General features: G+C 38.1%; 2 pseudogenes; both read left to right on the top strand.

The window, feature by feature from the left end:
• Positions 1–1,693: 1,693 nt before the first annotated feature.
• LOC119995651 lies at positions 1,694–3,853 on the top strand (annotated as a pseudogene).
• Positions 3,854–5,289: 1,436 nt separating this feature from the next.
• LOC119995332 lies at positions 5,290–8,188 on the top strand (annotated as a pseudogene).
• Positions 8,189–27,750: the final 19,562 nt, after the last annotated feature.

The raw sequence follows: 27,750 nt of genomic DNA, 5'->3' as shown, positions 1-27,750 counted from the left end.
ATTATAGTAGTAAACGAAATTATAACATAAACTAAATCATTTGTCAACGAAAACACTATTAAAGTATAAACGAAAAAACTTAAGTAGTAAACGAAAATTTTAATTATCAATAAAAAAGTTTGTCAACCAAAATAACAAAATTCCCAACGAAATAAATAGATCATCAACTAAAATTCTCAACGTTATCAACGAAAAATAAATTACGTTACATACCTATCCCTTCTTTCTTCTGAAACTTTATCATAATAGTTAATCAGTTCGCCTTTCATTTCAACAACTATTGATCGTCTCTCACGAAACCATCGTTGTAATAAAGACTGTAGATGATCCATCAACTTTGTAATAGGTAAGTTTCGAACATCCCTCAATATTCCATTTAAGCATTCAGCAAAACTTAAGTAGTAACCATCCTATTCATTTTGACTGGTCGAACCATGTTATGTGCTATGCATCTAGCCATGGTCAAAGTCTTTGGTTGAGAAACCCCCTTCATTGAAATCGTGATATTATCAACGAAAAAATTGTCTGAGTTTAAACGAAAACAAACGAAGTTTCCAACGAAAAATTTGTCTCACATCAACGAAAACAAATATAGTTCTCAACGAAAAAACAGGCATTTATCAACGAAATATTTTGTACGAAGGGCGGGACACTTATCGACGATGGTGAGCACTTCTATGTTCAACGGGAACGAAGACGAAGCTTGCTAGCTAAATCCACTTGTCTTCCAACATCACCGTCTTTCACAAGAAAAGTATTTATACTAATAGGCTCCATAGTCATGACTCTAACCCTGTCAATTTAACAAAAACTTTAATTATCAACGATAAAATTATAGTAGTAAACGAAATTATAAGATAAACTAAATCATTTGTCGACGAAAATACTATTAAACTAACTATAAACGAAAAAACTTAAGTAGTAAACGAAAATGATAATTATCAACAAAAAAGTTTGTCAACCAAAATAACAAAATTCCCGACGAAATAAATAGATTATCAACTAAAATTCTCAACGTTATCAACGAAAAATAAATTACGTTACATACCTATCCCTTCTTTCTTCTGAAACTTTATCATAATAGCTAATCAGTTCGCCTTTCATTTCAACAATGATTGATCGTCTTTCATGAAACCATCGTTGTAATAAAGACTGCAGATGATCCATCAACTTTGTAATAGGTAAGTTTCGAACATCCCTCAATATTCCATTTAAGCATTCAGCAAAACTTAAGTAGTAACCATCCTATTCATTTTGACTGGTCGAACCATGTTCTGTGCTATGCATCTAGCCATGGTTAAAGTCTTTGGTTGAGAAACCTCCTTTATTGAAATCGTGATATTATCAACGAAAAAATTGTCTGAGTTAAACGAAAACAAACGAAGTTTCCAAAGAAAAATTTGTCTCACATCAACGAAAACAAATATAGTTCTCAACGAAAAAAACAGGCATTTATCAACGAAATATTTTGTACGAAGGGCGGGACACTTATCGACGACGGTGAGCACTTCTATGTTCAACGGGAACGAAGATGAAGCTTGCATTGCGGACTTTAGGCTTGTTGGCATTGTGGGCGACATCGCTATGACAACTTATGAAGATTTGACGTCGCGACACTTCAACCTTGAAGATTTGAGTTTGGGCATATGGATTTCACTAGATTTGTGACAAAGTTTGAAGGAAAGAGGTATAGATGGAGCGGTTTTACTGGGTTTGAAGGGGAGAGAGAAGTTTCATAGAGAGATGGAAGTGGTTTTAGGAGGGAAACCATTTCTAGGGTTGCAAGTGAGAGGAAAGTGCATAAAAAGACGTGAAAGGGTGTCTATGTCTTTTCCTTGACTGAAATGGTCAGATTTAAGTGTTTTAAGAAGAATGGTTATATTTAAAAAATGTTTATTAGCAGGGGTCATTTTTCAATAAAACCCAAAAAACATGTATATGAATTAAAATGTCACGTGCCTTGGGAATCATTAGTGCAATTAATTAAAGACCCTGAATTGCTATGAAAATGTTGGTCTCAATAGGTATCTTCTTCGGCAGAGTACATTATACAACACTTCACGGCGGCGACAGGCTGCCGGAAGTTAGAAGGGAGAGTGAAGAACATATATGTCACCGGGAAAGTTACAATGGCAATGGTAGATGAACTTGGCGGCTCAATTGTCTCTGCTGCCGGAGCCGCCACGGTTTCTCAAAGAGGATGCTTCGTTATGTGGCAAATGGTACCTGATAAGTGGCTAATTGAGTTAGTTGTGGGTGGTCACAAGGTTGTGGCTGGCAGTGATGGGAGTGTGGCTTGGCGTCACACCCCATGGATCAGCGCCCACGCCGCCAAAGGTGGCGTTCGTCCTCTCCGGCGAGCTATTCAGGCATGTACTACTACTCCTTGCTTTTCTGTTTTCACTTCTAAATACTAGTCTTGAAAGTCAAGATCTTTTATGTGGATTTCTTAATGTGCAAACTAGTACACTGATTCAGTACCTTTGAAAAATCTTGTTTTGCTCTAGAGTCCAAAAAGTCTTCTTAAAAGGGTTAGATTGAGATCTAGATGCTCAAGTTGATGGATCTTGTTTCTGAGATGCTTTTTGAAAATAAGATGGAATCAATAGGATTATACGCTGTGGGGAGGATCAAAAGTGGAGTTTTTATTGTAGTTGTTCGTTTGTCTAATAGTTTACTGAAGATTCTATGTTATTTCTTAAAAATATAGCAGATGGACCCTATTCAGCACCTTCTCTGAGTATTGCGGACCATCGGCCATTATGCGTCGTTGTCACCATAGGCAGAACCACTGAAGCAAAACTTAGACTAGATGGACTCATATCATAGCCCCTCATGTTCGTGAAGTGTGTATGCACTCATATTTTTTTCTTTGTTTAACATGAATTAGGACTCTACTTCTCAAATATAACTGACTTCTTTTGTGTTTTCATATGATTTTGGAAATGGGTTATGGTTAAGATGTAGTAATTCGTGCAGGGATTAGACCCAATGGCAATATCCGCTGTATTCTCCATAGCGCAGTACACGGGAGAGAAGGAAATGTCTGGCGTCGATTGTTTTGTGCTGAAACTGTCTGCTGATCAAAGGGACCTGGCTGATAGAAGTGATAACACTGCAGAGATGATCAAGCATGTTATGTTCGGAGAAGTGGCCTGTTGGTGTATTTGGAAGATTCATACTTAAACAGAATTCAGTCACCCGGAATGTACCCTACATATTGGGAAACAATCATGGCAACAAAGATTGAGGACTACCGGGCGGTGGAAGGAGTCATGATTGCGCATGCTGGTCAATCGAGTGTGATCATCACAAGGTTTGGGGATAACTTGAAGGCAGGTTTAACGATGACAAGGATGGAGGAGAGTTGGACAATAGATGATATTGCATTCAACGTGTCAGGGCTGTCGATGGACTGCTTCATTCCACCTAAAGAACTAGAGAAACAACACCCAGATGAGAAACTTGATTGGAGATTGCCATTGCATCAATAACGACTTTCTCGAATCAGGTGTGGCAAACTGCGAAATGCTTGTACTGGTGCTCTTAATAATGAAATGGACTATAACGGAGGATGCTTTGTTTGTGTATATATGCAATATGTATATTGCTTTGAGTCCCCTTTACTTACTACACTGAGAGTTTTGGTGTTCAGGACTACTGGCAAATGTCTCTTAGTTTGTTGGCAAGCTTAGAAATTTTCAACTTCTGACTTTTTTTCATACTGTTGTGATCATGTTCTGTATCCCCAGTAGAACAACATCAGTGAAATGTAATTTGATGTTCTGTGAAATACCATCTCTTGTCAAATGTATGTATACAGTGAAGTAAACATGTTTGGAAGTTACCCCTTGATTGGTATGTAATCAACTGCTAATTGTAAACAAAAATGATCAAGATCTCAGCACTTCATACACCAATTATTTCAACTGTTGCGTTGAACGCATAGGATCTAAATGTATTCATGGACTTCACGCGTTGCACATGATGCACATGAAATTTTATGCGTATAACTTAGTAACTAGAATGACAGATCAATTGTTGGAAACTGAAATTATTGTTGAGAAGTTCCTGTTCTGGAACAAATCCACTGAGGAAACATCAGTTTTTACCCTGCCAAGCTTTTTGACACACAAATGACAGAGATAACAGAGTATAGTACTTCTACTCACACCATCAAAAGCATAAGTTTCTTTCTGGGATCTTTATTGATTTACAATCAAAGGATCTTCTCTGTAGCTTGTCTTGAGCTTCTCCATCGCTTCACGAATCACAAACAAATAAACCAGGTTTTGATTAGTTGTGACTATAGGCGAGATGGTTGTGAACCAACAGGAAAGTAAGATACAACAATGGGAGGTCGTTGCGATCTAAACTTGCTTCTTGGTGTCTCAAAAGAAGCAGTTTTCACATCTGGATCATCAGAGATCACCTGCGAAGAGGATTCTGGGACAAAGCAACTGTAAATGAAAGAGAATAGTGCCATTTTGATTTTTTTTTGTGTGTTTGAGGTTGTTGATGTTCCTGTATTTATAATGAGAGTTTACTTTGATTAGCTTGAAGAGCAAGGACAAATTCAAAGGTTTGCCGAGGAAGCTTTGTTGGTCAACTTCCCCTCAGGTAGTTTGGAGTGCCTCGTCATATATATATATATATATATATATATATATATATATATATATATATGTGAGGAGCAAACTCGTTTGTGGCAAGACCAGATTAAAATAACACAATCAACAGCCTTTTGACTCAATTTTGATTGGATGGCCAACGTAACTCTGGACTCTGTAGGGTCATGTTTGCGCATGGAAGATGGGGTGATCGTCATCTCTTGTTCAAGTTCTATACATTCGGGCCGGGCTACGATCGGGCTTCAAATATTGAGCTTTGAAGTTACATCTTGATGCTTCAGGCTCAATACAGTCTAGCCCAATACTACAGTACAGAATCCAAAACTTTACCAACCTGTCTGGCCCAAGTGTTTGCTCATGCGTCATGCCAAGTCTTTTCTTTGACGGGACAGACTTGGGCATGGATAGTTGGATACTTTGTTCATGGACCGAACTTGGTTTGAAATTTATGTTACTGCACGCTACTCTGAGTCCGGACCAATTTAGTCCAAGGTTATTGGATCAGAAAAAAAGTTTCAAAATCCGGCGTGGCCCAGTTTGCTAAGCTCCAAAGCCTCTCATCAAACAATGCATAATGTAAAAGATTCAAATGTTCAATTTCCTTCTCTTTCAACAATACGACACCGTAACGCATTTGCCAAGTTGATATATGGCCGCACATGCGAAAGAAGTCTTCAAAACGCGTTAGAAGTTAGAAGAGACTTGGGAATGTCTCGGTCGGCTTTGGTCCGTCATAGCCGTTGCGCTTGGCGCTTCATAAACCCGCGTACTTCCCAAGAAAAGCGACTTCTCTCGTTCAACTTCTCCACATCGGAGCATCATGAGAACCAGAGACCGAGTAGACCAGCACCGCCTCCGATCCGGGTCTCTCTCACCGAGTCTGCCGGTCGAGGCGTGTTGGCGACTCGAATAATTGGTGCTGGTGACCTCATCCACACTGCCAAGCCCATTGTATCTCACCCTTCTCTCTTTTGCAACGAAAGTGTGTGTCAATTTTGCGCTTTCAAGTTCCATGGATACTAAATCGCAGAGCGTGAGGTTTTGCAGTGAAGAATGCAAGGAGAATTCCAAGGTATAATTGGTTCGGTAATCACTGGGTGTGTCCAAAGTCCACTTTCTTTCTTTAAGAATTGAAGTAGCTAAATTGCCCTTCGTATATTTATCTGCTGCTATTTAAGGGAATTTTGCCTCGTCATCAATGATGGTAGAAGATGTTGATGTTGACGTTGATTCGAAGTTAACAGGATTCGCCCACAAGCTGTTTGAAGTTTTGGTTCTTTGATAGACGGTGTCGCCTTGGTTTTTATGTACTCTGGAATGAGAATTTTTCAATGTGTGTTTTGATTGCATTTAATCCTCTGTATTGTTACTTTATTCCTTCGTAAAGTTTAGCACTGTCATCGAATGAGTCTTACTGTTGTGTCTTCCTTGTCAACCAAATGATGACTAAAGTTTAAATTTGAAGCTCTATGAGTTTGATTTTTGGTTTGACATGTTGTGTCTTCCTTGTCTTCATGTATTAACTAAAGGTTTGAATTTTCTGATTAGGTTGTCTTTGATGTTGAGACAAGAACAGATTGGTTTGCCTTTCATGAGTATTGTCGGTATGTACTCTACCAAGTGCTTTTAATTTCACTTTTTGCATGATGGATCCCTGATGTATGTCGTTCTCTATTATCAAAGTGGAACTTAGGGAGTCAAATGAAATAGTATAATGCGAAAAGATAGACATGAAAATTATTTCATGAATGATATAGGATGACTCGAAAATCTTCACTTTTTCTTTGAAAAAATGTTCTAGAGTTCTTTTAAATCAAGAAATATCTTTGGAGGATACCCTTGCTTCTGATTAATGCTCTTGATCTATATTTGCACTTTTGTCTCATCTTCAAGTGTTAACAAACAAAATGATAAAACAAACATCCAATTCCTCCCAGCTGTAGCATCTATGTATTTTCCTACAGACTTGATCATGTGCAATGCTTATTGATTTCCTAACAAATGTTTTCTTCTGGACAAAGTACCAAAAAACATTTCAGTTATGAATGAATTGTTTGTATTTATCTTAATTTTTCTTATCTTATAATGAAGGATTGAGAGTTTAAAATATCCACTTCTGGTAAAGCGGTTGGATTGTATGGTTATATCAGGAGCTGCACCTGATGACTGTCTTGACATACTTCAACCTGCTATTTTATCTCCGGAGATGGTTTTGAAGGTGAGATAATGCTGATGTTACAATTTTTTGGATCATGCTTATTTTGGTAGAGAATTTATGGCAATGCGATAATGACGGGATCATGCTTATTTTTTGGATCATGCTGATGTTACCAAAAAAATTTATGGCAATGCGATTATCTTTTAGATCATGCTTATTTTGGTAGAGAATTTTTTCAGATGTGCCATGATTATCATAATCTGATGATATTTTACAGATGGAAGAAGGGTTTGGTCTACTAAGGAGTACCTTCCTAAAGGCAAATATTAGAGATGAACAATTGGCATGTATTCTCAACAGGAAGTTTTGGTTTAATGTGTGCCGTTAATACTTTCCTTGGCCCTTTTCTTTCATGTCTAGAAGAGGTTTCTTTAACATACCAAGTTCTAACCAAGCAATGGTACACTAGTGTACTGTCAAGGATTCGTATTAATGCGTTCCGGATAGAGTTGGTTGGAGAATTGTATGAAGATCTTCTTTCATCAGCAGCGGCCTGTATCGAAGCTGAATCAGCCGTTGGGAATGCTGTTTATATGCATGATCAATTTTTTGCTCATCTTAATGGGGAGGCTAACTGGATGTGCAGCTTTTTCACACGTATGCGAGCCGACAGTAAAACTAAAATTAGCTTGTCCTTTGTTGCAGATCCCAATGCACACATTATATGGATAGATAATGTAGACGCAAGATTGAAGGTGCTTCGTGACATCGAGGAAGGTTTGTCTCAAGTGTTGTGCTGTTGTTTTCATTTATGTTCCTTTAGTTGACCGTCCCATCCCATTTATAGATTTATAGTTTAACTTGGCACCTGGTTCTCATGAACTTGAGGAACATGTCTTAAAAATCAATGAAGGTGGTTGTGTGTGTGGTTTGCAGGTGAAGAGCTTCGAATTTGCTATATTGATGCAAGCATGGATCACAATGCTCGACAGAAACTTTTGTACTACGGGTTTGGTTTCGAGTGCAAATGCCTCAGGTGTTTATCAGGTGATTAAGGAATTGTTTTTCCTTTCTTGGTTTTTTGGTAATGAAAAGATGTGAGATTGACTGCTATCATTTCGGCTGTGAGATATATTGCAGAGATTATTTTGGTTGGGCAGCTTAGTGCTCTGAGTATCGGGCTTCAGATATTGAGCTTTGATAGAAGTTAAATATCTTGATGCTTCAGGCCCAACCCACTACAGTCTACGGAATCCAAAAAATTTAGTTTACGAACCGGTTCTGGCCCAAGAGTTTGCTCATGACAGGCTTGATGGATACTTTGTCCGTGGACCGAGCTTGGTTTGAAATTTAAGTGATTAGGGCCCGCTACTCTGAGTCCAGACCAATTTATCCAAGATTATAGGATCAGAAAAATTCAAATCTCGGCGTGGCCCATTTGATAAGCTGTAAAGCCTCTAATCAAATCACCCCATCCCATGAAATATGAGGAAAGACCAAAACCAAAAAAATAATTTATAGAGACGAGTGGTTAACAAAAATAATCACAAAACAGAAACAAAAGGGTCTCAATAAATACGAAATCGTAATACAAAATAGACTAGTATATGCAATATACCCCAGTACACAACTGCATTTCAAAAAGAAGCTTGCAAAAATACAAAGAAAATAGAGTCATTCTTATATGACGAGAATTTCACTTTATTTCTCTAAGAATTGAAGTAGCTAGATTGGATTGCTCTTCGTTTTTTTGATTTGCTATTTAGGGGAATTTTTCATTAAATAGTACAGTTGTCTGGTCATCAATGATGGTAGATGAGGTTGACGTTGATTGCCAAGTTAATAACGATTTTGGTATCTTTTAGTTTTTTTGGCATGTTAATTAGTAGAGCATTGCTGTTGGTCTGGCTTTTAAAGTTGGGTCTCCTCCTACTTTTGTTTGTTTAGGTATCTTTGGCTTCTAGTTTTGCTTTCCCGGCCCCGTATTCTCTTGTTCTTTTTATTAATAAATTTTAACTAAAAAAAAAAAACCTTTTAAAATCCATCTCGTCGTATCCATTTTTTCTTATCGAAAGGAAGACCTGTTATTTAATTTTTTTTTTCTAAAGTAAGAAGTTGGTGAGCAAATAGCGATGGTTTATAATATGATATCAATCTAGTTAGCTTTTGGCATTAGGGAGTCTCTACCCAACCTTTGTTTTGCCTGATGAAAAGTTGGATTTTAGTCCTCAAGTGGAATATTGTATTTAACTTTTGTACGTAAGATTATGGACCACTGATTACATTACATAATATTAGTTCATACTAGCTATTGAGAGAGAGAGATAATTCATGAGGAATAAAGTTATGTGGGCCCGATGGATCCACGGAAACGAGATAATTCAAAACGGACAATTTTATTAGTGTATATGGAGGAGTGGATTTTTGATATGGTATATTGATATCTTGGAGGATGTTGTTATAATTTGAGAAAATTGGAGAAAGACTTTAGCTTTAGCTTAATTAAGGTTATTTATGTGTCTCAATATATATCTAAAGAAGTAATTGTGTAATGCACGGCAAATGAGCAATTGGTTGAGTGGCAATGACTTTGCATGTCCCTGACTGAGGTCATGGGTTCTAGTCTCACCTCCTCCAAATATTTACAATGAGGTGTGTGAGCTTCGTCTGCCCCTGCGTGGGCTTGATTTGTGCCTCCTGCGAGGGCCTGTTGACACCTGTACTTTCATAGGCTTGATCTGGTGGTGTGTCGTATATATCTATCTATGGGGCTTCTTTTCTCTTTTGTTTTGTTTTTTTTTTTTCCCACTCGTAGAGGCTAGAAGTATTAGTTTGGACGAATCTAGTAAAATTTAACAAAATGAAAAATGTTACAAATATTAACAGTTTAATACTTTTATCTCAATAATGTATCTCTTCTAAAGCTACCTATTGCATATTTGCATGGCTACCTAAACTTAAACATCAAAAAATGAAGTGACTTAAAGTGATCGGCCCTACCCATTGCATTGCACTGCGGGCTAATACAATTTTTAGTCACTGAAATATTTTAGATTTTTCATTTTGGTCATTAAATGTTCAAATATTTTAACATGGTCATCAAAAGTAGTAATATGTTTCATACTAGTCACTTTTGGTCACCATGTTGAAACATTTAAACACTATAATAATGACCATATTGAAACATATTATAACTTTTGGTGATCATGTTAAACCATTTGAACATTCAGTGACCAAAATGAAAAATCCAAAACCTTTAAGTGACCAAATATTGTATTAACCCATTGCACTGCTATATAAACACACACACCTAAGAGCGCTTCTCATTGGTCTAAAGAACTATTCCCATTCATGATTTGTCATTTGCTGTCATTGTATGATTGGTTAGTTTTACAAGCTTTATTAGTGGAGTATGTTAGGCATTTGTGTTCGGTGGTCAAGTAGAAGTTGTCGTTAAGTCTGAAGTAATATGTGCAGTGCCGTTAAGTGACTGTTAGTCTTGCTGTTAATTAGTTTTGTTATCATATAAACAAACTTGGCTTAGCTTGTAAACCAGTTATATGATAATAAACAAAGTCTATTTTCTTCTTCTCCTCCTCCTACGATATTCTGCTTCCATTGCTCTCTGGTTTCTGCACTAGGTCAAGGTCTTGTTGAAAGTTCCGATACCCAAAACATCCAGATCACAAGCTCTGTCATAGGAACAGGTACATACATACACACAGACTTTTAGGCCTCTGTTAGGTCAGACTCTTACTTTCCTTATAAAGTCCGCTAAAAATTGAGGCCGGCTGAAATATATATATTTTTTTATTTATTTATGAATTCGTAAATATCATATACTAAATGCATATTTTTTACAGGTTTAAATGTTTAATTTAATATAATGGCTAGTTCTAGTTCCTCTGAACCAGCAAGTGGTACGAGAATTGGCGAGTTTAATAACATTGAACCCTTTAATGTCAAGGTGCTCAATCCACCTCCAAGAGAACCTCCAATGAAAAAGATTCGTAATCTCGTCCTTGCCCATGGATTTGACACTAATCAATCAGTGTGGGGACGTATTCTTCCATAATTTACTCCATACTTCCATATCATCCTATTTGACATTGGCTTGTTCAGGGAGTGTTGAACTCATGGTCTATACTCAAAATACTGAAAAATACTCTAATCTTGAGGGGTTATGTGGAGGATTTGTTTCACATTCTTGAATATTGTGGAGTTCAAGAATGTATTTATGTTGGCCATGCCATGTCAGCATCTATTGGCATTATAGCCGCTGTCAAAAAGCCTGCGCTGTTTACAAAGCACATACTCATCGGAGCAAGTCCAAGGTACTTTATTTAATATAATAATAATAATAATAATAATAATATATCGTCATTTATTTATACATTGTTCAAGTTGTAGCATTTTGATTGTAAACTGGTGTGAATAGATTAATCAATGATGAAGATTATCATGGAGGGTTCAACGTGGAAGACGTCCAAAAAATTCTTGAAGCAATGAAAACAAATTACGAATTTTGGGTGATCAATTTGCTTCATCAGTGGTTCGGGGTAGTGCTCCAATGGTTGCGGGTGATTTGCCAGATACTGTCCAAGAATATAGGAGGACATTACTTAATATGTGTCCCTGTGTTGGAAGGCATGTGCCATACATATGTTTTTTTGAGGTAGACTAGCGGGATACACTAAGCTTGGTCAAGTACCAACCCATCTTATATACACGAATAGCCACATAACCGCACCACAATCGGTTATGTAATATATGCAGAGAAATATAAGATGCCCTACCAGGTTGACCAAGCTAAACACTGAAGGGCATCTACCCCAATTGTCTGCTCCCTCGAGTACTGCTGCCGCTATCCGTGATGCCCTGACATGGTGAGTTTTGAGAATGCCTAGGAGTGGCCACATTGAAATTGTCTCAAAATTCTTATATCAATGGTTGTAACCGGTACCAAAATACATTAAAATATAAAAATTGACTACCATTTTCTTTGTTTGATTGAATATTCCAGTTTGTCATATCCCACGTGAGAGTGAGAGTCACACGTATGACATATTAATGGTTATAACCAGCCTGAAGCTCGATTATCAAAATAGGGTCCGGGTCTGGGCCTCATATTTCTGGGCCGGCCCGATGCTGAGCCCTAGCCATGTACATTTATGGACAACAATAAATATTAGGGGTTTTTGTACTTAGATTTTGTTTCACAAAAAACCACTAGTTTCTAACCAAGTATGGAATCATACCAAAAAAAACTATATATATATATATATTACTATACATATAGTTTCTTACTAATCTGCGTATAAGTAATGTTAATTCTCTGCACACTTGTTCTTGAAAGATGACACCACTCTAGTGTACAGGCCTAATCATTCATGTAATGTAACAAATAGCATTAATCTGAACTTTATTTTTGTATTTTAAGTTACCATACATATATATATATACAGAAATTCTCCTATGTGGACCAAAAAGTGTGAACCAAGTTTGTGGACTTGTTTTTCAACCATAGATGTGATGGGTCTCGTAATAAATGTGTGGCCCCCACTTATGTTGTGGTTTATTACAACCATTAGATTTTGGTCCACAACACTTTTTGGTCTAGGAGAATTCCTGTATATATATATATATATATATATATATATATATATATATATATATATATGTAAGGTAACTTAAAATACAAAAATAAAGTTCAGATTAATGCACTGTCTGTATATTTATATACATACATATCTATATATGTACAGACAGTGCACACTGCACTATCTGTATATGTATATATATATATATATATATATATATATATATATATATATATATATATATGTGTGTGTGTGTATATATTATATATATACAGTTACACAAAGCCAAAGAGATATAAGAGAGTGCAGCTACAGTTGCACAAGGAGAGAGGGGCGGTAGCTGCAAGAGAAAAGGAAAGAAAAAGTGTGAGAATAGAAGGGGAGAAATCGGCTACAGTAGAAGAAAAAGAAAAAAAGGGGAGCAACTACAGTGAAAAGAAAAGAAAGGCAAGTGAGAGTGGAGAGAATAGGAGAATAAGAGAGTCGGCAGTAAGCAAAAATCAAAAGGAGATATTAAGAAAAGGTGAGATTTGGATTTTTGATTAGATTTTCGTTTGAGTTTCCCCTTCCCTTTTTCATTGTTACTGACTTAACTTTAGAAGCACATTCTTCTTTTCTCTTCTTGGTGTTCTATGGAAGAAAATAAGGGGCCTCCTCTTTCATGAGATTCTGATTCTGTCTCTGCATAGGAGGAGGCCCTGTCCCCTTCATTGTCGGACGGTGATAGGATGGATTTCAATCCTTTTTAATTTTTCTCTATGGGGATGGCTGCAAAAGAAAAAAAAAAGTATATTTGTCAAAATACAGTCCCGTGTGTGTGTCATGGTTCTGCAAAGAAAAAAAGCCAAAAGATATGGCTGGATTTAGTTTAAGTTTGATACTGTATGGGCCTGAAAATCCATAGTAAATCACATATTCTTTAAGTTCTCATGACGAGTTTGCCATGACTAAAATCTTCAATCCAAGGAACAAAACCTGCTCCGATACCATTATTGAATGAAAATACACTACCAAATGATATCAGAAGAACAACAGATGCTCTCAATTTAAGACCTCACAAGCAAGGTTTTCATTAGGGAACTCCAAAAGGTTTTTCATTCGTTTCACATCTCAAAGATACAGACTACAGCCTTAAAAACAATTCCAATGTCAACACAAAAAGACCAGAATACCCAAGAACTAAAAAGACCAAACAGGACAGATAATAAAACAAGAGAAACAAAGAGACAGACGAGCACAATTCAACCAACAGTATCTAGTATGATGTAGAGGAGGGAGACTATAGTTATGCTTGTTTATTGTTTAGGCATATGTTTATTGTTTAGGCATTATTATCTTTGGCATGTAATTAACAGTAGAATATAGGAAGTCATCTATGCTGAATATGTAACCTCTTGATATTTGACCAAACTCTTATGTTAGTCTGTACATATGCATATATGTGAGACTGGGATCTCTTATAGTTCAACCCATGTGTGTTATAGGTGATTGACCGACTTCCTTCTTTGTTTTCAATTCCCCTTGAATTTTTGTATTGTTTTCGATGTTTTAAATACTTTTCACATTGCCATAGAAATACATTATTTGTCTAACATTGTCCTTGATATATTTTTCTTTTATTTTCCAGTTGGTTGCTGAGATGACAGGACAAGAAACTTCTGCTACTGCCAATCAGACTACTTGAGATTATAATATTTAACAGAATATTGAAAGCATTCATGTCAAAAGGTATCAGGGCTATATTAGGGTCTAACCATTTTACTTCCCATATTAACAGTTTATTATACCATTCTTGATGCTCAAGAACAAAACTTGTGGTTGGTTCATGTAACAATTGTGACCCTTAGGCAGTGCTGCAAGAGTTCTTAGGCTAGTCCATGCGTTGCAAATTGGGTCGGTTTGTTTTTGAGTCCATTTGTTGTAGAAAAGTTGAATCTAATATGGGCTTAGATCTTGGTTTTCATGGGTTAAGACTATTTTGGACCCAATTTTTCATCATGATCCGGTTTTGTTTTGGACAATGACTAATTCGTTTCTTTTTCTTTTCCCTTTTATTTATTTATTTGTGTATATGTTTATTTTTTTTTATTATTTTCTCATGATTTTGGAGTATGATGGTTTGTTCATTTTGTAGCATTTCATGGAAAGTTGTTGTATACAGGTTCGAGCAAGAGTACGGCAATGGTTCGGTTGGTAAAACCTCTCGCACACACTGTGCACCTTTCTACCACACTTGCACACACATAGCCCCCCACCAAGGCTTCACTTTGGATAGGAGAGATGGATTATTACCTTCATGGGATTCTGTCCCCGCACAGGTAGTAGGTACATTCTCATTGGCTAAACGCCCTCAATGAGTTGAGGGAGGAACCCCGTTACCTTATGAGACTACGGGAGCACCTTGTCAGGACCTCGCATGGTAGATAAAACCTTTACTAGACAGTGTAGAGATAGGACATTGAGAGGACGCCTCTTACCCTTACTGTTACCTTGTTCAAACCTTTCTTGTATTTTGGTACATATATACTGTTACGTTTTTTTCATTTGTTTCATATCTTACCCTTACTTTGTCCATATTATTTTTATTTCCATACTGCTATATTGCAAAATTTTTATTTCCTTTTATACCTTCTTGTTACTCTGTCCATACCATCTCTATGTATTACTGTTATACTGTCAATTTTTTTTTTCATTTTTCTCTCATCTCATACCATACTATAATTATATCCACACCATTCCTATCCTTGCACATGAATTGTTATGCTGCCAGTTTCTTTTATTTGTTCATACTTAGTGCTAATTACTAACCATGTTTACTTCTTTCTTGTTTTTCATTTTTATCATTCATATATATAGGCACGGGCTTTGTGGCTTGGCATTGGTATTATTAGCATCAGTCACCAACATCAGACATGGCAGACAGAACAGACAAGGCCTGTGATGTGGAGCGCCAGATGCGGATGATTCAGAATGCACATGGAGATTCCTTGAAAGATAATCAGTTGTTACCTAGTGTGGGAAAAGTTGTATTCCGGAATGGCACATTACCTAAGTTACAGAGTGTATGGGAGCAGTTGGCAGGGCCTGCAAGGAGTACTTTCCGCCAAAAATATGGGATGATTGGAGACTTGGTCATGGTAACAGTACCCATAACTCTACTACGTGCTGCTTTGGAATATTGGGATCCGGCTTACCGATGTTACACTTTCCAAACAACAGACTTGTCCCCTATTATTGAAGAATATGCTCAGTTGTTAGACTTGCCAGCCTACAACGCGAAAATGTATCACTTCAATGAAAAAACCTCGGCTGAAAAGATACTCTCCAGAATGATAGAAGAAGATGTTGCGAAGATAAGGCGTATGAGCAGAATGAAAGGGAAGCTTTGGTGCTTTCCTATCGAGCCGTTGATAAAATATGTCGAAGCCAAACTCAAGGAGCCATCGGGCCAAGCAGCATTAGCCTTAGTCATTTACAGTATAATTTTGTTTCCTAATGTCCAAGGTTATGTGGAGGCAAGGGTAGTCAAGTTGTTCAATCAAGTTAATCATGGAGTGAATCCGATCCCGTCAATACTCTGTGAAACCATTAGATCGCTGAACTTTTGCCGTAGGCAAGGGAAAGGAAAATTCACCGGATGCTCTGAATTGCTAGGAATCTGGCTAGTAAGTCATTTGCAATACCATCATGAAATAAGATTCCCAGCAGTAAATTTTAGTCCACATATGAACTCAAAAAGAAGGCCAATCGATGATTTCAAATTAGTTGAGTGGACCCCAGAGATCCCACCTTTGGCAACATGGAAGTTCTTCTTCAACTCAATCAGAGATGATAAAATCATTTGGAGGGCACCTTGGTTCAAACCAGACACGTTACTCTACAAATGTGGGACGTATAATTGGGTGCCCCTCTTAGGACCTTGGGGAGCCGTCAGTCATGCGCCTGCAATGTTCCTTTTGCAAGTAGGAGGAACACAGTACATTCCAGTGACCCATGATCTATCTCAATTGGATTTTCCTTATGACGAAGAAAATGATTCACAGACGGTATGGAAGAAGACAAAGGAGGCACAAAGGGCTTGGGGAGACATTAGGAAGGTATTTCGCGGGGGATGTCATAGGCCAGACTCAAAATATCTAAAGTGGCACCATAACAGGGGGAAAAGCATATCAGGACGCAAAAGACATGACAAAACCGGAGATACAAACGTGAGCACTAAAGAGCAAATGAATACGGTGGAGGAAGAACAGTGTAGGGGTCAGAGCACAGGAATTGCCGCAGAGACAATCAAGGTCAATATGGAAGCTTCAACAAAAAAGCAGGCAAACGTGGATGGCCAAAGATCTTATGGAAACCAGACTCTTGAAAATGCGATACCTCTGGGAGCGACCGAGATTCATATGGAAACTACGCCCGTTGTTGATGATGGAGCAAAGAAAGGAACATTCCCAGAACAAATGAAAGAGGACACCAGCTTCGACTATTTGTTTCAGGTCCCGGACCAATACTATTTCGAGAAATACGAAGGAGAGGATTCATGGGAATATGTGAATACAACTAAAGAAGTGGGGATGGGCCTTGAATATCAAATGATGGAGAATTTTCTTGATAAAAAATATATGAATGATCCGTCGGAAAACTGCGAAAATGTTTTCACTCAATGCTTAGCCACCAATCAAGAACAAGAAGCTCCAACATCATCTAGAGAAATGTCACGAAATGAACTTATCGCGTGGGAGAAACGGGTATTGAAGATGACTGCCAAGAAAGTCAGAGCAGTAAGAAGGAGAACTCATGCATCAGATGATCATTGAAGAAGTTGCGAGATAAAGTAGGAATACAAAAGATCTTAGTAAAGAAGCTCTTGCTTTTTCAAAAAAAAAAAAAAAGAGAAGATTTTACTAATCTGCTTATAAATAATGCTAATTCTCTACACACTTGTTCTTGAAAGATGACACCACTCTAGTGTACAGGCCTAATCATTCATGTAATGTAACAAATAACATATAAGTAAAACCACAAATATAGATATATGGTAACTTAAAATACAAAAATAAAGTTCAGATTAATGCTATTTCACCGCCAATTAGCCAACAAGAAATTTATTATCTTTTATAAGGCTTGAAAGGAATCAATATAGAACCTTCACTACGTTAACCATCCTTTGCCAAACACCATAAGAAGTAGTTTTATTAAAGAGGTTTGAAATATTGTATGTTCATTCATTCAAGAGAACTTATTACAGACCTAGCTTATAAGAGATGCAAGACTGTCCAGTGACAAGACAAGTCTGTGACTACAGATAGTAGCTTACAGTCTATTCTAAAGAGCCGTTGAGATACACGGTCATATTATAATGGAGGTTTAAAGATAACAGATATAACAATATGGGCTTGGATCAATGGGCTTTATCATGTGTGTTAACTGCATGGGCCTTCCCTTCATTATTCCCCCTCAAGATTAAGGGTCCATCAGTGACACCAATCTTGAAACGGAGGAGAGCGAATCGAGTTTTGAGAAGAGACTTGGTGAGCAAATCAGCTAATTGATCAACAGTAGAGATCTTGCGCACAACAATGATACCTTGATGAACAAGAGACCGGATGAAATGAAGATCAACTGCTATATGTTTCATCCGAGAATGCTAGACGGGATTGAGACTTAGACTTGTGGCACCTTGATTGTCACAATAGATATGAGGACCTGTACGAAGAGGTCAACAGAGATCACGAAGCAGATAGGTAATCCAAACCACTTCAGAGGCAGTAGAAGCAAGAGCGCCATACTCAGCCTCAGTTGACGACCTTGCAACTGCCCTTTGTTTTTGAGACCGCCAGGAAATAGGAGTAGAGCCAAGGAAAACTAAATACGCAGACGTGGATGATCTGTTGTGGGGATTTCTAGCCCAATCAGAATCCGTGAAGGCTTGAAGACTGAGAGAGGAAGATTTGTTAATTGTGATACCATGCGTGAGAGTACCCTTGAGGTAACGAAGAACACGCTTGAGGAGAGTCCAATGAACATCAGTAGGATTGGCCATGAACTGGGCCAACCCATTCACTGCAAAACACAAATCAGGACGGGTGATATTGAGGTATTGAAGGCTCCCAATAAGCTGACGGTAGAGAGTAGGATTAGAAAGAGGAGTGCCATCAGTGAGTTTGGTGTAGAAATGAGATGGCAGAGGAGTGTGAACTGCCTTGGCACCCGCCATGTCTGCCTTTTCAAGTAAATCACGAACATATTTCTGTTGAGATAAGAACAACCCATGTGGAGTGGACTGAACCTCGACACCAAGAAAATAGGTCAAGTCTCCAAGATCTTTGAAAGAGAATTTTACAGCTAAGGTGGCAGTAATCTTGCGTAGCAAACCGGAGTTAGAACTAGTAAGAATCAAATCGTCAACATAAATGAGAATATACATAAGATGAGTTGATTCTTTGAACACAAACAGAGATGGATCTGCTCTAGAATTTTCAAAACCCAAGGCTTGTAGATAGCCTGTGAGAGCTTGATACCAAGAGCGTGGAGCCTGTTTAAGGTCGTAGATGGACTTTTGTAATTTGCAGAGGTGATGAGGATGAAGAGGGTCTTCAAACCCACGTGGTTGCTTCATATAGATAGTTTTAGTGAGGCTGCATTGTAGAAAAGTGTTGTTGACGTCTAACTATTTGATAGGCCAGTTATGAGAAATAGCAAGAGTGAGAACAGTACGAATGGTTATGGGCTTGATAACCAGATTGAATGTGTTGGTGTAATCAATACCAGGACGTTGGGCAAAACCTTGCGCTACAAGGCGGGCCTTGTATCTAGCTACAGAACCATCAGGTTGGTGTTTGACACGAAAAATCCACTTAGATCCGATAAGACGAAGGTTGGGAGATGGTGGAACTAAAACCCAGGTTTTATGATCAAATAAGTCTTGAAATTCAGCTTGCATAGCTGATTTCCAATGAGGATTAGAGAGGGCAGCGGATACAGTGTGGGGCTCGGTCGAAGGAGGAAGAGGGTGTAAGGTGGCAAGATTGAAAGATTTGGGTTTATGAATATTATTCATGGAACGAGTAATGATAGTGCGGGTAGGATGAGAGGAGGTAGATGTGGAAGACACTGGTGGGTCAGTTGAGGGAATAATTGGAGAAGAGATAGGCAGAGAATTATTGGGAGGAGGATTAGATAATGGGGTAGGTGTAGGAAGGGGAGTAAGAACAGGAGGTGGAGTTGAGAAGTTAGAGGCAGGGGAGACTGTTGGTGGAGAGGAAGAAGGAGCAACGGGAGGGTAAGGAGGAAAGTCTTGTTCACAGAAAGTAACATGGCGAGATAAGTAAATATGAGAGGTGAGAGGATCCAAGCATTTATAGGAACTTTGTGAAGTTGAGTAGCCTACAAAAATACACGGTTTTGATCTTGGTTGAAGTTTGTGACTTGTGTAGGGGCGAAGCCAAGGATAGCACGTACACCCGAAAGTATGAAGTTTTTGATAATTAGGTTGCTGATTAAAGAGACGTTCAAAAGGAGTAGCAGGTGCAATGGTGGAAATGGGTAGTCTGTTTATAAGATACGTAGCTGTTTGAAATGCCAGGGACCAGAAAGATGGAGGAAGACCAGATGTATGCAGAAGAGTACGAGCCATTTCAGTGAGATGCCTATGTTTGCGCTCAGCGAGGGCAACATGTTGGGGAGTGTAGGGTGGTGATTGAAACCAGCTGATGCCATGTTGAAGAAGATATGATTTGAGCTTCTGAAATTCACCACCATTATCCGTATAAAGAGTGCGAATGTTGTATTGAAACTGCTTTTCAACCAGTGCTTTGAACTGTAGAAAAACATCATAAACTGCAGATGGAAATAACCATCAATTGATTCAACGGAAATAACCATCATAAACTGCGAATGTTATGCAATGGAAATAACCAAGTATATCTTGTAAAATGATCGACAAATATAACGTAATATTTGAAACCATCAATTGATTCAACGGAAGCTGGTCCCCAGACATCGCTATAAATGATATGAAGGGGGCAAGTGCTGGTGATAGAAGACACACCAAATGGTTATCGATGAGATTTATTTAAAAAACAAGAGTTACATTTAAAAGTTCCTCTAGAGAACCCTTCAGTACATGGTAAATGGGCTGACTTTACAACATTGCTTAGTAAATGGGAGGAAGGGTGTCCCAAACGATTATGCCAGCCCGCAAAAGAGGTTTTAGAACCTGTAGAAAAACTAGTAGTATGAAAACAAGAGATGGGAGGTGGATTGAAGTGATAGACTCCATTAGAACAGCTACCGGTTGCAATGACCTTGCCCGAAGGTTGATCCTTGATAAGACAATGCATAGCAAAAAATTCAACAGATACATTATTTGCCTTAGTAATCTCATGCACAGAAAGCAAATTTTTGTTAATAGATGGAACACATAATGTATTGGAAATATGTAGTGGGCGAGTGAGTGTGTGTAATTGTGTATGACCAGTGTGAGAAATATTTAAGCTTGTACTGTCTCCCATGAAGACCTCATCAGTGTCGTCATATTCGGAGTGAATGGACAGATTGTTGAGATCATTGGTAATATTGTGACTTGCTCCTGAATCAAGGAGCCAAGAAGGAGTCGGCTGAGACTGGATACTAGGAGCAGAGGAGGAAGCATAGTGAGCAGATGGAGGTCCATTGGTGGCAGCAAAGACCTTGTAATTCCAACATTTGTTGGCTGTGTGACCAGGCTTGGTACACAGTTGACAAAAAATACGAAGAGCCCCCCAACCACGTCCTCGTCCACGACCACGACCACGACCACGATTTCCTGAGTGATATGAAGTGGGAGGACGAGTATTAGTGTGCTGGGGAGTGTCAATCCAGCTCTGTTTGGAGTTGTAGTCAAAAGTGGTTGATGAGATATTTCCAGATCTGCGCTGGTGATAGTTGGTAGTGGCCAAAGTGGGGTTGAGTGGTTGGCACAACGTTGCACAAAACCTTCCTGTGCAACTAAAATATCTTTAAGTTCTTCAAATGTAAATGGAGTTTCTCTTGTTCGAATAGAACCCACAATCCCTGTATACTCTTCAGTGAGACCATCTAAGATATAGATAGTGAGATCGTCCGAGGGCACTGGATGGTCTATAATGGCAAGTTCATCAGCCAGACCTTTTACATCATTCAAGAACTCAGACATGGTTTTAGTGCCCTTGTGACACCTAGAAAGCTAGGATTTTAGTTGAATCACACGAGACCTTGAGGAATTAGCAAACAAAGAGTGAACTTTATCCCATGCTGCCTTGCTGTTGTCAATAACGCCCACAAGTGGTAGCACAGCACCATCAATCGAAGCTACCAAAGCATGAAGAATGAATTGATCTTGGCTTTGCCAAGCTTGGAACAGAGTATATGCCGAGTCTGAGGATGAGTCAGTAGCTGGTTTATCAGGGCATGGTCGAGAACCATCCACATGATCAAGCAGGCCATATGCACGTAGTAGAGTGATGAAGTGAAATCTCCAAGAGATAAAGTTGGTGGTGGTTAGTTTAAGAGCAATGGGATTTACAGCTTGAACTGTGACAGAAGGTGTGAGAGCAACAGTGATGGTGGGAGTAAGAGAAGTAGAGGGAGGAGTAGTCATGGCTGGAGATCGGCAACTCGTCGGAGTCATTCACCGCTCCGATACCATAAAGAGGTTTGAAATATTGTATGTTCATTCATTCAAGAGAACTGATTACAGACGTAGCTTATAAGAGATGCAAGACTGTCCAGTGACAAGACAAGTCTGTGACTACAGATAGTAGCTTACAGTCTATTCTAAAGAGTCGTTGAGATACACGGTCATATTATAATGGAGGTTTAAAGATAATAGATATAACAATATGGGCTTGGATCAATGGGCTTTATCCTGTGTGTTAACTGCATGGGCCTTCCCTTCATTATTTATCGCCTGGAATTTGCCAACAAACACATAATTACAGAATAAAGAAAAAAAAAAAGTCGACGCAATAATATTCAAAAATCAACCATAGAACGAGTGATTAAATCAAAGTTGAAACTAGTGATTACCACCATAATGTGCCAACCATTAATGGTTCGTTGACAGAGCAATTTCTAGAACAAAAGGAGGATCTTTGGATTGGTATGGCTCCTCGAGAGCTGTACACAACATAAAAGATATATGAACCAAGCTGCATATGAAATTATCCCACCTGTTGTATCCAACAAAACTTACTGTGGTTTCATTTTTCTCTTTATGATAGGGTATAAAAAAGAAGCTTCTCAAGTACCACTGTCTTCAATACAATCATCAGCTCCTTCAACAAAATTTAAATCCATACCTATTCTACAGCTTCTCCATTCATTTTCAAAGTATCGAGGATATGATCAAACCAGCATCCATCAAGTTCATTTTTTAGACATTAAAGGGACTGTTCATATGAATCCTATCAATGAGAAAGAAAAAATAAAACTTCAGAGCAATCATACTATTGATTTTAGTAAAGTGAAAATAGTTAGGCAAATGCATTGTTGTTTGACTTGCTTCTTTCAGCATGCATGAGCTTTTGGTGGGACAACAGTGTACACGAGTTAATCAGTATTTACAATATGGTTAGAGAAATCCATAACGTTTTAGTGGTTGAGATGAGCAAGAAAGAGAATACTGGGGCAGTATAATTCTCTCCATCTCCACTGTGGTATTTATAACAATATCAGGGTCATCCCCTTAAGTCACTTAGCCACAAGCCTTGGTCCCAGAAACACCATACATTAGCACTAATAAATCGGGTGATTTTTCTCATTAATGGTCCGTCGTCTAGTCCCGCCAATGTTTTCCCTTCTCCTCAGAGTTCTATTGATTTATTCATTTTCATTGTTCCCCCACCAATATCTCTATGATTTCAAGAAATCAAAAACATAAATCCTATAAGTAACTCTGTTGCCTGACCAGCTATGACATTTGACATCAACCACAATTCAACTCCGTTTGTTTCAGCGCCTACAAGCACATACTTTTATTTTTCATGGTTCTTCTCCATTCCTCACTAGCCACAATTAGAGTCCAAGAATGTCACGCAACTAAACCTACTGGGCCAAAATCCTTCTTAAATTCTTCTTAAAAATACAATTCATAACTAAAAACTTTCCATGACATACAAACAGAGCTTTTAAAACTATAATCCCAACATTAAAATTTCCACAGTTTTCTTCCTTACAAGACACAGCTACACCTCATCTCACCACCATATCGAATTTGTAAGACCAGAGACATATAAATGAACTTCTAAGGACAGCTTGAAGAGGTCTTTGGCTCAAAAATTGGAAGCTGGATTCTTCATAATAAAGTTAGAAAATCTGCGCCAGAGCCCCAGCGCTATTTCATGCCTATATGCTTTAACATAAATATGTGGCTTACAATTGAATTTCTGTGCAAGACCATAAGTTAACACCCAATTTGCAACGCATGGACTAGCCTAAGAACTCTTGCAGCACTGCCTAAGGGTCACAATTGTTACATGAACCAACCACAAGTTTTGTTCTTGAGCATCAAGAATGGTATAATAAACTGTTAATCTGGGAAGTAAAATGGTTAGACCCTAATATAGCCCTGATACCTTTTGACATGAATGCTTTCAATATTCTGTTAAATATTATAATCTCAAGTAGTCTGATTGGCAGTAGCAGAAGTTTCTTGTCCTGTCATCTCAGCAACCAACTGGAAAATAAAAGAAAAATATATCAAGGACAATGTTAGACAAATAATGTATTTCTATGTCAATGTGAAAAGTATTTAAAACATCGAAAACAATACAAAAATTCAAGGGGAATCGAAAACAAAGAAGGAAGTCGGTCAGTCACCTATAACACACATGGGTTGAACTATAAGAGATCCCAGTCTCACATATATGCATATGTACAGACTAACATAAGAGTTTGGTCAAATATCAAGAGGTTACATATTCAGCATAGATGACTTCCTATATTCTACTGTTAATTACATGCCAAAGATAATAATGCCTAAACAATAAACATATGCCTAAACAACAAACAAGCATAACTATAGTCTCCCTCCTCTACATCATACTAGATATTGTTGGTTGAATTGTGCTCGTCTGTCTCTTTGTTTCTCTTGTTTTATTATCTGTCCTGTTTGGTCTTTTTAGTTCTGGGGTATTCTGGTCTTTTTGTGTTGACATTGGAATTGTTTTTAAGGCTGTAGTCTGTATCTTTGAGATGTGAAACGAATGAAAAACCTTTTGGAGTTCCCTAATGAAAACCTTGCTTGTGAGGTCTTAAATTGAGAGCATCTGTTGTTCTTCTGATATCATTTGGTAGTGTATTTTCATTCAATAGTGGTATCGGAGCAGGTTTTGTTCCTTGGATTGAAGATTTTAGTCATGGCAAACTCGTCTGAGAAAGCTTCCACTCTCATGCATTTCTTCCAGGGTGTTGATTATAATACTTGGAAGGTCAAGATGTGCACATACCTGATGTCAGAAGGGCTGTGGAGCATGGTGGTTACTGGATACCAGGAACCTAAAAATGAAAGTAGTTTTGAGTCTGCCGAGAAGAAAAAATGAGGAAGCGATAGAATGGTTAATGCCAAAGCTCTGACAAGGCTTCAAAATGGGGTGAGTCCTGAAATCTTTCCTCGAATAATAAGATGTGAATTTGCAAAAGATGCATGGGAAATTATTGCAAACGAATTTGGAAGTGATGAAAAAACCTCTGTTATGAAGTTACAAAATCTCAGAAGGGAGTTTGAAAATGTGCAAATGAAAGAAAGTGAGTGTATTAGGGACTTCTATTCTCGTCTCATTGATCTGGTGAATCAGATGAGGATTTTGGGAGAGGATATAAATGATCAAAAATTGGTGCAAAAGATGCTCATAAGTCTTCCGGAGAGGTATGGCATTGTGGTTGCTGTCTTTGAATCAAAAGATCTCTCTAAATTGAAACCAAAAGAATTAGTGAATGCACTTGAGTCTCATGAGAACAGATGGCAGAAAAGAGGGGATTCAAATCAGTCATTGGAGTCTACCTTTCAGGCAAAAGTTTCCATGAGGGAGGATGCTAGAAAAGGCAAGCAAGCAATCTGGAAAGGAGATACAAAAGTTGAGCGTGGAGGAAACTCAAATGCATCTGATAAAAGGATCATCTGTGATATTTGTAAGAGGTTTGGTCATGTTCCTGATGACTGCTGGTTCAAAGGTAAGCCTTAGTGCTTCAAGTGTAAAAGATTTGGCCATGTGCAGAAGCATTGTAGGACTAATTCTGATAACCAAGCAAACTTCATGAAGCACTGTAGTGATTCATTTTCTGAGGAGAGCCTTTTGTATTCTTCTGAGCAGTCAAAAGCATGTTCAGATTTTACATGAAATCTGGACAGTGGATGCACAAATCACATGACTAGAAACTATATGATGTTTGAGTCAATTAATTTCAAGTATAAATCCAAAGTTACCCTTGGAAATGGAGAAGTTGTTATGGCAGAAGGGAAAGGATTTGTTAGAGTTTTCACTCCGGGTGGTATGAAGCTATTAAACAATGTTCTATTTGTTTCTGCACTTAGTCAAAATTTACTAAGTATGGGACAAATGATGGAACATGGATAAAAACTGGATTTTGTAGATAATAAGTGTACTGTTTTTGATAGAGAAAATCGTGAGAAAGTGTTAATGGTGGTGAAAATGAAGAACCGAAGGAAGTTTTTAGTTTATCTGCCATGTCAAGAGGAATATGTTTTTCAAGCAATAGAGAAGAGAGAAATTGTTTCAGACTTGTGGCACAAGCGTTTTTGTCATCTTCACTCTACTGGTTTAATGTCTTTACAAGAAAAGCATCTGGTTATTGGTTTACCTAAGCTTTCTTCTATGACTGAAAAGTGTGAAGGGTGTATGCTTGGTAAGCAACATAGGAAATCATTTCCTCAAGCATCATCATGGAGAGCATCTGAACCTCTTGAACTTGTGCACACAGATATCTATGGACCCATGAAAGTTGAGTCTTTCAATAAGTGTAAGTATTTTCTTACATTCATTGATGACTTTACTAGAATGATCTGGATTTATTTTCTAAAAGAAAAGTCTGAAGCATTTGTGTTTTTCAAAGAATTCAAAGCTGCAGTTGAAAAGGAAAGTGGTAGACAGATAAAAAGTCTTAGAAGTGACAGAGGAGGGGAATTCAACTCCACTGAATTTAACAATTTCTATAAACATGAAGGGATCAAGAGATATCTAACTGCTGCATATAGTCCTCAGCAAAATGGCGTTTGTGAGAGGAAGAACAAGACTATAGTTGAGATGGCAAGGGCTATGTTGTTTGAAAAGGAGCTTCCTCTTATTCTATGGGTTGAAGCTGTTCACACTATTGTGCATGTTCTGAATATTAGCCCCACAAAAGCTCTGATAGATTTGACACCTAAAGAGGCTTGGAGTGGAGTAAAGTCTCTGTTGAATATCTCAGGGTCTTTGGATCCTTATGCTATGTTCACATACCTTCTGAGAAGAGGTCTAAGCTAGATGCAAAGAGTAAGAAATGCATATTTGTTGGTTACAGCTCCAACTCCAAGGCCTATAGGGTACTTGATCCCGAAAGCATGAAGCTTTACATTAGTAGAGATGTAGAGTTTGATGAGACTAAAACCTTGCAGCTGAATGTTGATTGTGAAGACAAAAATTATGATCCCAACTATGATCTGTTGGTTGAGCAAGAAGTGGATGCTGATAACTATAATGATGATGCTGATGATTATGAGCCTGTGAATGAAGGGAATTCTGATTTCCAAACTCAAGCTACAAATACCCATTTAAGTGAAAAAGCTGATGAAGAAGGGAGTGAGAATGAGTCTTCCCCAAGAAAGATGAGAAGTTTGTCTGACGTTTATGAATCATTTAATGTTGCTACTGTTGAACCTGGAAGTGTGGACGAAGCTATGTCAGATCCTGTTTGGCTACAAGCTATGCAAGAGGAGTTACGTATGTTGAAAAAAAAATGATTCATGGTTCTTGGTGAATGGACCCCTGAACAGGGACATTGTTGGTGTCAAATGGCTATTTAAACTCAAGCTCAATCCTGATGGAAGCATTCTGAAATACAAGGCTCGTCTAGTTGCTAAGGGTTTCTCTCAAAAACCTTGTGTAGACTATTTCGAGACCTTTGCTCTTGTTGCTAGACTTGAAACTGTCAGAGTTATCATTTCTATTGATGCTCAATGTACTGGAAAATACATCAGTTAGAAGTCAAATATGTATTTCTTAATGGCTTGCTGGAAGAGGAGGTTTATGTTGCTCAACCAGATGGGTTCATTGTGAAGGGAGAGGAGGACAAAGTCTATTGATTGAGGAAGGCTCTCAATGGTCTCAAGCAGTCCCCAAGAACCTGG

Source organism: Tripterygium wilfordii, chromosome 3 (assembly GCF_013401445.1).
Source record: "Tripterygium wilfordii isolate XIE 37 chromosome 3, ASM1340144v1, whole genome shotgun sequence".
Classification (NCBI taxonomy): Eukaryota; Viridiplantae; Streptophyta; class Magnoliopsida; order Celastrales; family Celastraceae; genus Tripterygium; species Tripterygium wilfordii.
Note: the sequence above shows the minus strand (reverse complement) of the source record. Positions and strands in the feature narration are given on the sequence as shown.